The sequence below is a fragment of the Indicator indicator genome, chromosome 9 (genome assembly GCF_027791375.1).
Source record: "Indicator indicator isolate 239-I01 chromosome 9, UM_Iind_1.1, whole genome shotgun sequence".
In the NCBI taxonomy this organism is placed as follows: domain Eukaryota; kingdom Metazoa; phylum Chordata; class Aves; order Piciformes; family Indicatoridae; genus Indicator; species Indicator indicator.
Window position 1 is genome coordinate 1,134,625 of NC_072018.1, and position 17,199 is coordinate 1,151,823.

Here is a 17,199-nt window from a genome sequence, read left to right on the forward strand (position 1 = left end):
CCAGCCTGACTCCAACCCCCTGCCATGGGCAGGGACACCTCCCCCCAGCCCAGCTTGCTCAAGGCCTCATCCAGCCTGGCCTTGAACACCTCCAGGCAGGAGGCAGCCACAGCCTCCCTGGGCAACCTGTGCCAGTGTCTCACCACCTTCACTGTCAAGAATTTCTTCCTCATCTCCAGTCTCAATATCCCCTCTCCCAGCTCAAAGCCATTGTCCCTCATCTTGTCACTCCCAGCCCTTGTCAAAAGTCCCTCCCCAGCTTTTCTGGAGCCCCTTCAGGTACTAGCAGGCTGCTCTAAGTTCTCCCTGGAGCCTTCTCTTCTCCAGGCCGCAAATCAAAGTGGGGCTGCAGGCAGAATATTGAGGGTTGCTCTTCCAGAAGGATAAGATGCTCCCTGGAATAGCTGCAGTCCTCACAGGAGTTTTGAACACATACAGGGGAACTGAAAGCAAAACCAACATTTCCCCCTCGGTGCCCAGTGGACAAGGGCTGGAGTAATCACCTTCAGTGTCAAGTGCCCATCAGCAGACAGCCTGTGTCCTGCTCTGGTGTCCATTCTCTCAGGCCTCAGGAGCCATTTCCCACAGCTGTGTGTTTTAAAGCCTCAGCCATTCACCAGCAGTGGCTCCATGGCCTTAGCAGCCAGCACCAGGCACATTTGCTGGGTGGCTGTGGCACTGCCCATGTTGGAAGGGACCTCGGGAGGTCTCTTGTCTACCTCCTGCTCAGAGCAAGGCTGACAGCAAGATCAGAGCAGGTTGCTCAGGGCTTTGTGCTGTCAGGTCTTGAAATGAAGGATGGACAATGGACAGCTTTAGTGGGCAACCTGCTCTGGTACTGACTCAACCTCATGCTGATTTCTTTCCCCTAACACCCAGTGAGAAGCTCCACTCTTTCGGTTCATCTGCTGTGAACCAGGGTGGAGGCTCTGTCTTCTCAATTACCTCCTTGTATATGTTGGAGGACCACATTTACTTTATGGAATCGCAGAATGTTCTTGGTTGGAAAAGATCCTCAAGATCCTCAAGCCAAACCATTTACCTAAGACCACTCCGGCCATTGAGCCATGTCCCTTCTATCACCTGGTACTAGGAGGAGACCAACCCACACCTGGCTCAAGCCTCCTTTCAGGGAGCTGTAGAGAGCCTGAGCCTCCTTTTTTCCACACTGAAAACCCCCAGCTCCCTCAGCTGCTACTCATCAGACTTGCTCTCTAGATCTCTCACCAGCTATGTTGCCCTGGTTTTCCTGAAGCCTCCTCTTCTCCATGCTGAACAAGCCTCAGTCCCTCAGCCTCTCCTCACAGATCACCTTGGTGGTCTCCTCTGAACTCTCTCCAGTGTATGGACATTGCTGCTGTACTGAGAGTCACAAAACTGCCTGGAGAGTTCAGATGCAGGCTAGGGAGTGCCAAGTGAAGAGAAACCATCATAGCCTCCATCTGCTGGCTCTGGCTTTTCTCTGGAAGTGGTGAATACTCAGTGAGACCAAATTTCTCAGGCAGTGTTTTGGAGTTTGTCTGAAATGGGCACTAGCTGCTAAATAACCTCATTGAGAGTGGGTATTGGATGGAACCCCTGGGTTAGGCTTGTCCCCTGTAGCTCCCATCCCCAGATCTGGCTGCATGGGTCACCTCCCAGCTGGCACACTCAGAAGGTACAAGATGAAGCAGAGGCTGGAGTGGTGCCAGCCACCAGCACCCAAGCCTGAACCACGAGGTGTCCCCACAGGACAGCTGCAGGGGCCTGGGAAACCACAGGAGAAGGCACAAGGCTGCAGTGCTGCACACCAAGAGCAGCCTCTGGATATCTCACCCTTCTTTCTGCTTCTTCTTCTCTTCCCAAACGGTGAATGTTCTCCTTTTGCCTCAGGGCAGACACAGTGCTCCCCTTTGACCCAGAGAGAAGTCCCAGCCTTCCCTGGTCTCCCTCGGGTGCCTGACAGAGTAGGTGCCTTGGAGGCGCAGGAGAAAGCAGAAGTACCATTTCCCAGCTGTCTCACAGTGCCTGCCTGCTGGAGGCAGAGGTGGATCACAGAAATGATGCTGCTTGACTACACAGCAACCCCACAACAAAGCTTCCTCTGAGCACCAGAGCTTTCCATCCTAGCTCCTGGTCTCTTGATCCAGAGAACAAAAGACAACAGAAGCAGCAGCTCTTTGTGAAGCTCTGAGCTGCTTGATGGAATCACAGAATTGTTTCAGCTAGAAAAGACGTCCCAAGATTCATTGAATTCAACCACAGACCCAACCCCACCATGGCCACTAAACCATGGGCGCAGGTGCCAGGGCCACAGGTGTCTGGAACACCTGCAGGGATGGGGATTCCACCACCTCCCTGAGCAGCCTGTTCCAATCCCTGACCACTCCTGCACCAAAGACATTTTTCTTCATCTCCAACCTAACCCTCCCCTGGTGCAACTTGAGGCCATTTCCTCTCCTCCTATCACTTGATATTAGGAAGCAGAGCCCAACCCCCACCTAGCTCCAGCCTCCTCTCAGGGAGCTGTAGAGAGCAATGAGGTCTCCCCTCAGCCTCCTCTTCTCCACACTAAACACCCCCAGCAACCTCAGCTGCTCCTCCCCAGCCCTCTTCTCCAGACCCTTCCGCAGCTTCCTTGCCCTTCTCTGGACACAACCAAAACCACCACTGTGGCATGAAATGAACCTGCCCTGTCCTTTCCTTTTCACCTGAGCATCGAAACAAACCAAATCATTTTGGTTCACAGAGAAACATTTGCTATCCAGTGAAATAATTTCCTTCTGGTGACTGGGGGGACATCAAGGTGGCTTTGAGCCCTTACATTTACACCTCTAGCACTTCACTGTCAGGCTTCTCCTCCTTCCTGCTAACAACTGAAGGGGGCTGCTGCTGTACAGTGTAGCACAGGCTCTGGCTGATGTTGATGCTCCTCAGCACTGCTTGTTTTCCCTCCCAGCCTAGCTATGTCTGCAGAAGGAAGGACCTGACTGTAAATATCTGCTGTAGGGTCTCTCCAAACCTCAGGGTAGCTGCCTTGAGACGTGGCTCTGAGTGACCTGCACTGAAAGCCCTTGGTGCTTTAAGCAGGGTTATGACCTTGGCCATGCAACGAGTGGGGAGTGACCTCTTGTTTGGCTTTTGGTGTGGGAATCGTGGGAGCTGGATGGTGAATCCAGGAGAGCTGCCTTCCCCTGCCAGCTGGGGGGAGGACAGAGGTACCCCATGGCCAAAAGGTTATGCAGCTCCTCTTACAAATCCCAGGCTGCCTTGTTTCAAGCCACCAATGACACTGCCAAAACTCTGGGAACTGACATTTGCCCCTCCTGAGGCAAAGAAGCCAACTACTTGACTTCATGGTGGGGGTGTGTGGTGTGGTGTGTTAAAATAAGTCAGGAAATCCTATTTGCAAAGCTGACCTTGCTGTGTATCCTCATCCAAACCACCAACCATCAAATCCCCAGATCACAGGACCACACAGCATGCTGGGGGTTGGAAGGGACCTCTGGAGATCACCTAGTCCTACTGCACTGCTAAGGCAGGGTCACCCCAAGCAGGGTGCACAGAACATCATCCAGGTGGGCTTGGAATGACTCCGGAGGAGGAGCAGGCTCCACCACCTCCCTGGGCAGCCTGTTCTAGTGCTGTGCCACCCTCAAAGTAAAGAAGTTTCTCCTCATGCTTAGATGGAACTAGATGGAACTTGGAGTTTGTATTTGTTACCTCTTGTCCTGTCACTGGGCACTGCTGAAAAAGACTGGTGCCATCCTCCTGACACCCACCAAAGCCTGGAGGAGATTCCCCCTCACTCTTCTGCAGGCCAAGCAGCCCCAAGCCTTTCAGCCTTGCTTTGTGGGAGCAACCTTCATCAAGAAGGGAGGGGCTGTCACTTTCTAGACCCTCCCTGCAGACACCACAGCCTTTCTTCACGTCACAAGCAACCTGTTCCTGCTGCAGCCACAAAGGAGGTGACCAGGCCCACACCTGCCCAGGGTGAAGTTTGTCTTGGAACTGGGAGTGATACCTGAGCAAACAAATGGGGCCCTGACTCACAGTGCTTCCCGGTGGTGCTCCTCTACCCGCTGCATGGGCCACAGGACCAGGAAGGAGAAAGGAGGGCAGTGACTGCCCAGGATCCAGCCATCCACACACATCCTGGGGCACACAGCTCCACCATGAAGCACAGGAAGGCAGGTTAGAAAGGATGAGTCAGAGCTGACCTTGGCAGCACTTCCAGTGTCTCTGGGAACACAGACCTTGGGGTGGCACAGCACAAAGGCACTCCTGCATACTAATTGTTCAGAAGGTGGAACTGGAAAAAGGTCAAGAAACACAATTTGGGTAACCTCAAACTGAAAATCAAAGCTGTGGAGATGCAACCTGATCAAAGCTGCCCGTGGTTTCCCAGCCACTTTTGCTATTGATTTTGGCTGGACTTTGGTCATGAACTTGGCTAAAAGCAGGGCCAGGCACAAAAATCAATGCTGCTTCTGGCCCTCATTGTCAGTCCATTACAAGCTATTGATAGCAGCTGCTGGTTCTCATCAGGACATCTTTCCCTGCTTGTTTCAGGAGCTTCATCTTAAGATACATTTTGCTTCTGCAGTAGGCAGACACTGTCCTGTGCAGGCAACTTAGCTGTAATGAGATCCCTCATTTGCACTCTTGGCATCCTTCTCTCTTTGGGTCCTGTGCCATCATCTTCTCTTTACTGCAGATTAAAGGTCTGCTCTTTCTTTTTCCACCTTAGAATGGGTTGAGGATAATCTTTGTGTGTGTGCTGGACAACAGAAAGGGTTCTCCTGTATTTTTTCTCTGCAGAAGGTGTGGTTTGGAGTCCAGCACAGGTTAACCCAGTTTTGGAAAGCAGAGTGAAGAAAGCTGGTCAGGAATCATGATCACCAGTGTGGATCTCAACAGATCACCATGAGGAGAAACTTTTCTCCTGCTCTCAGCTAATGAAACAGGAGGACTGAGTTTGAAAAAATGGAGAGTAGGGCAGGGGGTTGATGAATCAGGTGTTTGTGGAAGTCTCAGGTTTGATTTCAAAGCATAAGCTGTGGCCTGGTGAAGTTCAGCCTTTGAGGATTTCCCTTGTGAGGACTTTGTCAGAGGGAAAGGAAGAGTTCTCCCTGACCTGCACAGCCTTGGATCTTTTCCAGTGCCAGGGGCTTTGAGTGGGGGTCCTGATCTAACAAACTTCTTCTGTCCCCCAGGTGTGAAAGCTTGTCACAGCACCACTGGGAAAGCCCTCGAAGATCAAACACAAAGCCAGGTGGGTGAGGAGTGGCTCAAGAGCAGTCTGCTCTGCTCTCCTCTGCTCAGACCCCACCTGCAGCACTGCCTCCAGAGGGACATAGAACTGTTGGAGAGGGTCCAGAGGAGGCCATGGAGATAATCAGAGGGCTGTAGGGACAGGCTGGGAGAGTTGGGGCTGTTCAGCCTGGAGAAGAGAAGACTCCAGGGAGACCTTAGAGCAGCCTCCCAGTGCATGAAGGGGGCTACAGGAAAGCAGGGGCGGGACTGTTCACAAGGGCTGGAGTGTCACGGTAAGAGGGGATGGATTGAAGCTGGAAGAGGGAAGAATTAGACTGGAGATTAGAAAGATATTCTTGCCAGTGAGGGTGGTGAGACAGTGGCACAGGCTGCCCAGGGAGGCTGTGGCTGCCTCCTGCCTGGAGGTGTTCAAGGCCAGGCTGGATGAGGCCTTGAGCAAGCTGGGCTGGGGGGAGGTGTCCCGCCCATGGCAGGGGGTTGGAGTAGATGATCTCTGAGGTCCCATCCAGTCTAAGCCATTCTAGGATGCTAGGATTAGAAAATGAGCAGATTACTCAAATGAAGCAGTAGCCTGAAGCTCACAAAACAGTAACTGAACCCCAAAGGGAGAGGACACGAAAAGGAGAGGTGTGACACTGGCAGAAAGGCAGCCGGGAGGATAAGCATGTCACCTCAGCTTAGCAGAAGCTGGTAAGAGGGATGAGTGGATTGTGAGGAGAGCCAGGCTGGTCTGAGGGACAATCACAAAAGTCTGGGAGAAGGAGCTGAAACAGAGAGAATTTAGGGCAATGGAGAAGGAAGGATGGATTTCCAAGGGAGATTCAGGTTGCATACTGGGAGAAATTTCTTCCCAGCAAGGGCTCTTAGGCACTGGCCCAGGGAGGTGGTGGAGTCCCCATCCCTGGAGGGGTTTCAAAGCTGTGTGGATGTGGTGCTGAGGGAGGTGGTGCAGTGGTGGTGGCTGAGCAGCAGGGGTGAGGTTGTGAGCTCTGGCTGAGCAGCTGGACTTGGTGATCCCAAAGGTCTCTTCCAAGCTCCACAGTGCTGTGGTTCCATGGTGAGCTCTGTGGTAAGCAGCAAGCAGTCAAGGAGGTGAGACAGAAGGTGCCGGAGGGAGGTGGGAGTAAGGTGGAAGCAAAGTCAGCTTGGGAAGATGCAAGCTGGATGGCACCCATGTGATGAGCTGGCCTGGTGCTGGGGCAGTGTGAGGTGAGCAGGAGCACCAGCACAGCCAGCACACCTCTGAGGGCAGCTGACACGAGAGCAGCCTGCAGCAGAGCCGTGAGGAGGAAGCTGCCAGCATGAGGCAGGAAAAGCCTCTGTGCTGTGTGTTATAGGTCGGACTTGAGGATCTCTGAGGTCTTTTCCAACCTGGTTGATGATTCTGTGACTCTGTGTGGCACCTGGGCCGTGTTTGCTGGGGCGTTGGCAAGGCAAAGGGAGCAGGGCAGGGCACAGATGGCAGCCAGCAGGGCTGGGGTGGGCAGGGGGTGGCTTATCCTGCCCTGCTGGAGCCACAGCCTGCCAGCAGGGACAGAGGGAAAACGTTGCTTAGGCAACTCTGCCTGGGCAGAACAGGAAGATTGGAACTGTGGAAAGGCTGAGCAGGAAACCACAGAGAGCAGAATTCAAGAGCAAGGCAGTGGCAGCAGGAGAGCCTGTGCTTGGGAATGACCCTGGGGGCTGAGCTGGGGCACAGCTTACAAAGATTTCCAAAAGTTCCATGAAAGAGGATGCTCCTCTCAGCACCACTGGAGCCAGCTCTGTCAGTTCAGTCAGGAGCACCTGGGGCTATAGGCAGGTGCCCAGTGGACAGGTGCTGGAGTAATCACCTTCAGTGTCAAGTGCCCATCAGCAGACAGCCTGTGTCCTGCTCTGGTGTCCATTCTCTCAGGCCTCAGGAGCCATTTCCCACAGCTGTGTGTTTTAAAGCCTCAGCCATTCACCAGCAGTGGCTCCATGGCCTTAGCAGCCAGCACCAGGCACATTTGCTGGGTGGCTGTGGCACTGCCCATGTTGGAAGGGACCTCGGGAGGTCTCTTGCCTACCTCCTGCTCAGAGCAAGGCTGACAGCAAGATCAGAGCAGGTTGCTCAGGGCTCTGTGCTGTCAGGTCTTGAAATGAAGGATGGACAATGGACAGCTTTAGTGGGCAACCTGCTCTGGTACTGACTCAACCTCATGCTGATTTCTTTCCCCTAATCACAGAGTCACAGAATGGGCTGGGCTGGAACGGACCTCCAAAGCTCATCCAGTCCAACCCCCTGCACTCAGCAGGGACATCCTCCACTAGATCAGGTTGCTCAGAGCCCTGTCCAGCCTCAACCACCGCATGGGGCCTCAACCACCTCCCTGGGAAACCTGTTGCAGTGTTCCAGCAGCCTCCTGGTGCAAAACTTCCAATCACAATCTGCCCTGCTCTAGTTTGAAGCCATTGCCCCTGGTCCTCTCCCTGCAGGCCTTTGGGAACAGTCCCTCTGTAGCCCCCTTCAGATCCTGGCAGGCTGCTTTAAGGTCTCCCTGGAACCTTCTCTTCTCCAGGCTGAACACCCCCAGCTCCCTCAGCCTGTCCCCATAACAGACCTGCTCCAACCCCCTGAGCATTTTCCTGGTCCTCCTCTGGACCCTCTCCATCAGGTCCAGGTCCTTCCTGTGCTGAGGGCTCTACACCTGCACACAGCCCTGCAGGTGAGGTCTCCCCAGAGCAGAGCAGAGGGGCAGGATCCTCTCTCTCCAGCTCTGGCCACACTGCTTTGGATGCAGCCCAGGCTGTCCTTGGCCTTCTGTGCTGCAGGCTCACACTGCTCCTCTCCAGCTTCTCCCCCACCAGCACCCCCAAGGCCTTTTCCTCAGGGCTGTTTTCTATCCCTTCCTCCCCAGCCTGTACTGACAGTGAGGATTGTTCCAGCCCAGATGCTGCACCTTGCACTTGCTCTTGTTGAACCTCATGAGCTTCACCTGGGCACCACCTCTGCAGCCTGCCCAGGTCCCTCTGGATGCCCTACTGCCCCTCTGGCACATGGACAGCACCACTCAGCTTGGTGCCATCTGCACACTGCTGATGGTGCCTTGACCCTTCTGCCTGTAGCAGTGACACAGATACTGAACAGCACAGGTCCCAGTCCTTCCTGCTTCTCAGTGTTGGGAGGGAATTCCTGACAGCCCTTCCTGATCTCAGTGTTGGGAGGGAATTCCTGACAGCCCTTCATGATCTCAGGGCTGGGAGGGAATTCCTGACAGCCCTTCCTTCAGTTCACCACTTGAGCCAACTCTTTTGGTCCAGCTGGGAGCATGTGTGGTCTGCAGGACCCCTCTGTGATGGAGAATGCTCCTGTCCCTTGCCCTCCCAGACCTTCCTGCAGTGGGATGCCTTTCTGGAGCTAGCAGGGGTCAGGCCAGCTGCAGGTGAGGGTGTGGGCCAGCTGCAGGTGAGGATGTGGGGGGCAGAGGAGAGGGATTTCTTCCATGTCTGGGCACAGTCAGCCAGCTGCATCTAATGGACACTTTCAGGCACTGGCCCAGGCTGCCCAGGGGGGAGTCCCCGTTCCTGGAGGGGTGCTGAGGGACGTGGTTCAGTGGCAGTGGCTCAGCAGCAGTGCTGGGACTGTGAGCTCTGGGTGAGTGGTTGGACTTGGTGATCTCAGAGGTCTCTTCCAGCCTCCACAGTTCCATGGTTCTGTGCTTGAGGTGTAGAGCAGCACTAAAGGCAAGCAGCAGCCAGCTGGCTCCTTCTCTGAGGACTGAAGCCCTGGAGCTGTGCCTTTCTTGGAAATTCACCCCAACACCTCACCTGCAGGAAAAACAATGCAAGGAGAGGCAGGCTGGAGAAAAGAGCATTGGGCTGTTTGTGCTGCTCCCACAGGGATTTCTGCCACTCTCCTCCCACACCTGAGTGACTTGGAGCCACCAGGACATGCCTCACCTTTTCTGGTTCACATCCTGCTGGGCACTTGGCTACTCTAAAGTTTGTGATACTTTTCAGGCCACCATCGTTTGAACAGTTTCAAAGAGCAGGGCAGGTAGACAGGATGACTTTTGAGGGGTCCCTTCCAGCCTCATGCAACCTGGGAATCTGTGCAAGAGAAAGGCTGCAGCCATCCCAGCTGGCTCTGCCTTTCCTCAGCAGCGTGGAGGCATCTCCCCATTTCTCCTGGAAATGAGCTTTTGTGGAAGGTCTGTAGTAACTTATGAGGAGCAGCTGAGGGAACTGGGGTGAGTCTTCAGAAGAGAAGGCTGAGGGGAAATCTTATCACCCTCTACAACTCCTTCCAAGGAAGCTGGAGCCAGGTGAGGACTGGTCTCTTCTCACATGCAACAAGTGACAGGGCAAGAGGAAACAGCCTCAGGTTGTGCCAGGGGAGGTTTGGGTTGGATGTCAGGAACAATCTGTTCCCAGCAAGGGTTCTCAGGCACTGGCCCAGGCTGCCCAGGGAGGTGTTGGAGTCCCCAGCCCTAGAGGGATTTAAAAGGTCCCTGGATGTGGTGCTGAGGGATGTGGTCTAGTGGTGGTAGCTTAGCAGTAGCCATGGGACTGTGAGCTCCAGGCGCTGTTGGACCTGATGACCTCAAAGGTTTCTTCCAACTTCAACAGTTCCATGGTTCTGTGGTCCCATCTCAGTTCCAGGTGCAGGATGGAAGGCACCTCAGGAGATCATCCAGTTCAGCCCCCTGCTAGAGCAGGGTCACCCAGAGCAGGTTGCACAGAATGGCATCCAAGTGGGTTTGGAATGACTCCCGAGATGGAGAATCCCAAGACCTCTCTGTGCAGCCTGCTCCAGGGCTCTGCCACCCTCAGAGTAAAAAAGTTCCTCCTCATGTTGAGATGGAGCTTCCTATGTTCATGTTTGTGCTCATTAATTCTTGTCCTGTCACAGGGCCCCATCCTCCTGACACCCACCCTTGGAATGCTTACAAGCAGAGATGAGATCCACCCTCACTCCTCTCCTCTCCAGGGTAAACAGCCCCAAGTCCCTCAGCCTTTCTCCATAAGAGATGTTCCAGTCCCCTCAGCATCTTCGCATCTTCATAGCCCTTTGCTGTCCCCCCTCAAGCAGTGTCCTGCCCTCCTTGAACCAGGGAGCCCAGAGTAGGCCCCAGTAGAGCAGCTAAGACCTCAGCAGCACAGAGGTACCCTTGCAATACACCTTCCTAAGGACTTGCTGATGGACACTCACCGCTGACTGGAGCTGCTGGAGCTGGGGTGGCTTCAGGGAGGCATCTTGCAATGCTTTGTAGAAGCTGCCAGAAGGCTGCTGCAGCCAGGTGAGGAAGATCTGCCTGGGACAGGCTGTCCCCAGCAAGGAGAAGGAGGAGTGGAGCAGAAGCCTGCTCTGTGCCTGGCTGGGGTTTGGTGCCTCTCCCTCAGAGGTGTTTTGGGCAACAGTCACGCAGAGTGCTGTGGGAAAGCCCCACCACGAGTGCCCCAGGACCATCTGTTGCTGTCAGAGGCCTCAGCAGGGCAGAGCAGAGGGGGAGGAGAACCTCCAGCAACCTGGTGGCCACACTCTTGCTACACCCCAGGCTGCCCTTGACCTTCTTGGCCACTCTTGCTGCATCATGGTCAGCCTGCTGTCCACCAGCACTCCCAGGTCTTTTTCCACAGAGCTGCTTTCCAGCTGGTCATCTGCAACCTGTACTGGTGCAAGGGGTTATTCCTCTCTAGGTGCAGGACCCTACCCTTGCCCTCGTTGAACTTCATAAGGTCACTCTCATTAATCATTAGTGAAGATGACACTGCCTCTTGGTGCCACCCGAGATACCATGGGGCAGGTAGGTGAATATGCACAATTCTGTGCTGTTTGTCGTCTCTCAATACCTGGTTTATGACCCTCCCTGTGTGGCTGTATGGTCCCCACTGCACTGGAGCTCTTGGAGCAATCACCAATGTTCAGCAGAGCAGAGAAATGCCAAGTGCTTAGCTCTGACCACAGGCAGTGCCAGCAGTGCCACACAGTGCCAGCGCAGCTCTCCCTCCCTGGCTCTTTCTCCAAGTACAACAGAGGGCCACGAGTATGCTGAGGGGACTGGAACCTCTCTCTGGTAGGGTGAGGCTGTTTAGCCTGTAGAAGACCAGCTTGAGGGGGGACCTTCCCAATGCTGATCAATAGCTAGCGGGTGGAGGTCATGAGGATGGGGCTGGGCTCTTTTCAGTGGTGTCCAGTGACAGGACCAAGGGCAATGGACACAAACTGGAACACAGGAGGTTCAATGGCAACTTAAGGAGAAAATTCTTCACTTGGAGGGTGGAGAGCCCTGGAGCAGACTACCCAGAGAGGTTGTGGAGTCTCCTTTTTCTGGATGCTTCCTAAACCTGCATGAATGTGTTCCTGTGCAAACTGGTCTAGGTGACCTGGCTTTAGTGGGGGTGGGGGATTGGACTAGATGATCTCTGGAAAGGCTCTTCCTTCTAACTCCCACCAGTCTGTGATTCTGTGATTCCTCTGTTTTGCAAGACTTGTGTGGTGGGTTGAAAATTCCCTCCCAGCATTGAATTTGCCAGCCCAGCTCAGCTGGAAGAAAATGGAAGCTGTATGTCCAAGCCAAGCTGCAATTTCCAATGGAATGCAATGGATGTGTACAAAGAGACAAGAGTTACAGGGATTAACAAACAGCACAGGGACCCCCCTGGCCAAAGACCAGGGGAAACTAATAGGTTCTCCCTTCCCTGCCTCCTCCCCTACCCCCCTGCACACAAGGGACAAGAGACAAAAGCAGAGAAGTTGATAGCAGTCACAACCATGCAGCCAAGGTCAGGCAGAAGCCAGCAGAAGCACCAAGTTAGGATCTCCCAGCCAGAGGAAGCAAGGAGAGAAAGATTGTTTTGGGAACCAAACCTTATGGTAGATACCTCTTCAATGGGTTTGGTCAGAACTATCTTTATTTTCCTTTTTACACCCAATAGGGGTTTATTTACATTTTTTTACTACTTTCTGTTCAAGATCTGTGAAAAAATTTTAAAGGCATAGCCTAAAACTAGCATAACCTGACCCCAAATTTGTTTCACTTAAGAAGAGACTTTCACAGGTGCTCACAGATGTTTGTTGCTGAGCACAAAGCTGTGAGTGCTGCTTTGGTGAAGCAGATAATAAACACTGCCAGGGAAGGGGAGATGAATAGTTGGGCTCTGTCTCCCTGGAGAGTTTCACTCAAAGGCATGTAACAGCTTTTCCCAAGCAGTCCTCAAGCAGACAGAGATGAAGAGTTGTCATTAAAACCAGCATCCAAATCAATCTCAAAGAGATAAATCAGGGCTGGAGGGATGACTTGGGTGTTGCTGTGTGATTTATGGAGCTATTCACCCTGCCCAGAACAGCATCAACTGAACCAAAAGCCTTATTCACCACCAGTCCCGAGCAGAATGGCTGAGCTCCCACGTTGCTCAGCTTCCCATCACCACTGCATTCCTGGGAGAAGGAGCTGGCCCTGGATCTGGAGCAAAGTGGATGAACTGCAATAAATGTTAATATTTAATCTCCTGGAGTTTGCCAGGCCTCAGGCACATGCGGTGTCAGGAGCTGGAGCTCCAGAGCAGGTCCTCTCCTTGTAGCTTGCACACACCCAGGGCAAAACCTTAAACTTATCAAAGCCCATTTGAGCAAGTGACCTGAGTTCCACCAGGAGCTGTAGTCAGCAATGAGAGCATTTTAAAAGCAGGTTTTGCTTTTCCAGCAAACCCCCAACTTGATACTGAGCTGGACTCGGAGCAAAACCAGGGATTTTTCAGGTTACAAAGAGCAGAAACCCTACTCCTCCTTCCCACTCCCTGTATTCCTAAAGCAGGATTTAAGCTGCTTTGTATCTATTTCACCTGGCCTTTCACTCTGCAGGGCTGCCAGGGAGATGTAGTCATCCCTGGCCATCTGGGAAGTCTGGATCAAGAGGGGCTGAGCTGGCTTCACTTTCCAGCACTGGCATCCACCCAGCTCTCATCAGCTCTCACCTGCAAGAGGAGAAGTGCCCCCGAGCCACCTCTGCCAGCAGCCCACCCAGAAACACTAAGCCTGACTTTGGAGGCTTTTGAGAAGGAGGGGAGGACAGGTGGAAGACATTTAGTTAGAAGGGGGAGGGTAGTTTTACAGCTTGCTGCTTTTCCAAGGAAGGTCTTGAATCAGCTGGGAGTTATGATGCTAAAAACAAAACAAAACAAAAAAAAAATTGAGACCTGTGGACAATGACAGGTTCATGAGGTCTGGGTCATGGTAGGTATCACAGCCCTGTCAGGAGGCTATCAAAGCCAGGCTCAGTGTAAAGGCATGGCCAGAGAAAACTGGCAATCAGGTTCAGTGTCCAGGGCCAGTCCATTCCATGGTGTGTGGCACAAGTGGCTGCTTTTAGGGGATTTAGGTCGTGTTGCCAGTTCCCACTGAGGTGCTGCAGTTTCCTGTAGGGCTTTTTCAAGAAGATGGTGAAAGTCACCAAATGATTTTACTGTCTCATTTTGCCCCACAAAGCTGCTTCTTTTTCTGCCTTGCCTCTGCCAGCAGGTGAACACCTTCAAAGGTGTACTCCACAGCTGCTCCCCTTTACCCCTTTTGCTCTGTCAGCAAATGTTTCCTCTTCCAGCTGTAGTGCTGGAAGCCCACCCTGGCAGGGCAGTCTTTGTGTCCATCTCACCTGGAGGCAGTGATTAGCAGGTGTTGCAGCAGAGCTGCTTACGTGGGCTCAGCCCTGCTGGCTCCTGCCTATTTATAGCTGGGGCTGGGTTCACTGCCAGGGCTGCTGGACTCTGTAAAGTGATGGCCATGCAATGGCCAAGACAGGTTGGGAGCTGACAGCACCCAGCAGGATGTACTAAGGGCTGTGGTTTAGCCCCAGCCTTGGCAGAGTTGGAGAGTGGTTGGACTGGATGATCTGAAAGGGTTTTCCCAACACAAATGATTCTGTGCTTCTGTGTGCAGCCATCTGGGGTATATCTTATCTTGGGAGAGGTGGCAGGGCTCGGCACTGCATCTCCTGGAAGCTGAGCAAAAGCCACACCAACACACAAGCATCTATTTTAATCACAGCCCTGACAACTGTCCCTCCTCTGCTGGGGGTTTGAAATGTCACCTTGGGGGCTTCGTACATTCTGTACAGATTAATGGCAAGGTCCCGTGGAGCCTCGTGGTGAGAGGTTTGCTGAGTTGCACCAGGAAAATTAAAGCCCAGTCATGCTCCAGCTGGGCTTTCTGTCACCACATTCATCATGTTAAAAGTGTTTCTCATGTGATGGCAGTGAAAGGCCAAGTCCTGTCTCTGCCCAGCCAAACACAAATGCTGTCACTGAACCAGGCCCCAGGACAGCAGGAGGGATTCCTCTGCCTCTGCAGGAGCTGCTGCTCCTCAGCAGCACAGCACAGTGCTGGGGGTGCTCCCTAGTAGAACAGAGTCTGATCCATGTCCTTTGCAGTCTGCTGTGGCTAGTACCAAAGCTGGACTTACTCTGACTCTGATTCCCCATGGAAATGGTGGATCTCTCAGTGGGTCTCATTATAGCCTGGATTTGCAAGCCAGCCTTGGAAACAATGTTATTTGGAACAGGGAAACTTCCTGGCAGCACCCTTGGTCGGGTGTGCAATTCACAGGCTGGAAACTACAATGGCTGGAAACTTCAGCTCTGCTTGGTGCCCAGCTTTCCCCCATGCCTTCTGCCATGTAGGACCAGGGGCAATGGCTTCAAACTAGAGAAGAGCAGGTTCAGATTGGATGTGAGGAAGAAGTTCTGCAGCAGGAGGCTGCTGGAACACTGCAACAGGTTGCCCAGGGAGGTGGTTGGGGATACCTGGAGATATTCAAGGGGAGGCAGGACAGGGCTCTGGGCAACCTGACCTAGTGGAGGATGTCCCTGCTGAGTGCAGGGAGTTGGACTGGATGAGCTTTGGAGGTCCCTTCCAACTCAGACCATCCTGTGGTTCTGTGATCCAATGCTCAGATGGCAAATGCCTACAACAGCATTGACCATAAAGGGTTCACTTCTGCAGAAGTACACAGCTTCACTGGACAGTGGCAAGAAGTCCTTCGCAATAAGGGGAGTAAAATACTTGAACTGATTGCCCACAGATGTGGTGGAGACATTCAAGGTCATGCTTGATGGGACCCTGAGCAACCTGATCTGGTTGAAGATGATCTCTTTACAGCTGTTTGAAAGGAGGTTTGAGCCAGGAGGGGGTTGATTTCTTCTCCCTAGTATCAGGTGATAGATGAGAGGAAATGGCCTGAAATTGTGCCAGGGGAGGGTCAGATTGGAGAGTAGGAAAAATGTCTTTGGTGCAATGCCGTGGGCCATACAGGCGAGTGGGAAGAACGACACATCAATGTGATGCAAGTTCAAATCCAACTTTATTGAACCATCAGTAGTTGCTTATATAGACCAAACTTTTCTGCTCCGCCTTCATGCCGCGAGCATGCGTCCTTCTATTGGCTACGCCGTCTTGTCCACGCGTACTGCACGCGCCCCTTCCAGGAAGCCGATTGGTTAACATAGCCACACTGTTTACACATGCTTCCCCATCTACATCGTACAATGTCGTGAATGCCCCAACACCTCCCCCCTTTTTCTTAAATAACAAATTCACACTCTTCGTTACACTACTTAGCATGCATTGGATTGAACATGGCAACAGTAAGCATATAATTAGCAAAGCAAAAATTGTAGGTATCAGCATTTCAAGGACACCAGCAACCCAGCCTGGTAGACCCCAATTTGAAAACAAACTATTAAACCAATTGTCTAACGAACCACTTTGTTGCTTAACCTTTTTTGTATTTTCCTTGAGCATCCAAATATCTTTTTTGAATAGATACGCTGTGGGCTGAAAGATTAAAACAACACATTCCCTCGATTTCTTGACAACCATGTCCTTGGGCCAAAAGCAGAGACTTCATTTTCAATCTTTCGTATTGTCGTCCGAGTCTGTTTGACCTGGATCAGATGCGGGCCATATCCACGGTCGAACCCACTTGGCTGGAATCCACCTTGTTGACTCTCCTATAGACACACAAGCATAACCCCTTCCCCAAGTCAGTAAGCGGACTGGTCCATTCCTTCGCTGGGCCAAAGGTTCAAAGATTTGTACTAATACCTCATGCTGAGAAAAGTCATTTTTGTTAAGCAGGTGAGAGAACATAGGAACTAAATTTTGTTCTGTCCATGGATTTAACCAATTTAACACATAGCATGCCTTTGCTATAGTGAGGTACGGACTCCTTTCCCCCTCTTTTTTATATATTGTCAAAAGCCGTTTTAGATCCTGGTGCGCTCGTTCAACAATGGCTTGCCCTCCTGAATTATAGGGTATACCTGTCAAGTGTGTAATTTTCCAATTCTGAAAAAACTCATGAACTTTGTTACTCAAGTAAGCTGGAGCATTGTCGGTCTTAATAGTGTCTGGTCGTCCTAACACTGCAATGGCTGTTGTCCAATGCTGAATACAAGCCAAACTGTTGGTTGACTTATGTGAAGTTGCCCAAATTGCTTTAGAACATGTATCTATCGTGACATGGATGTATTTAAGGGCACCGAACGGAGGAAATTCGGTGACATCCGTTTGCCAGACCTGGTGAGGTTCTAGGCCCCGCGGATTAGTCCCTTCAGCCAAAATGGGAGTTAATCGGGCACAATCAGGGCAACTGGCAATTATTGAACGAGCATCTGTTTTAGAAATCCCAAAGGACTTCATCAATGACCGTGCCGATTGATGAAAAAATTTATGTGACTGAAGCGCTTGTGCCAAAGCATCTTCTGTGGATACTTTGCTCACTACTTTGCTGTCTATGAATGAATTCCCTTCAGCTAGTAACCCTGGCAAATTAGAATGGCTTCTGATATGCATGACCCACCATGGATGTTGACGTGCAATAATTTCAGACTGTAGCTCCAAGATACACATCTCAAGGACTGGATTAGTTATACCGCCTAAGACTGCATTATTTAAATGCTTTACCACCTCAGCCACATATTTTGAGT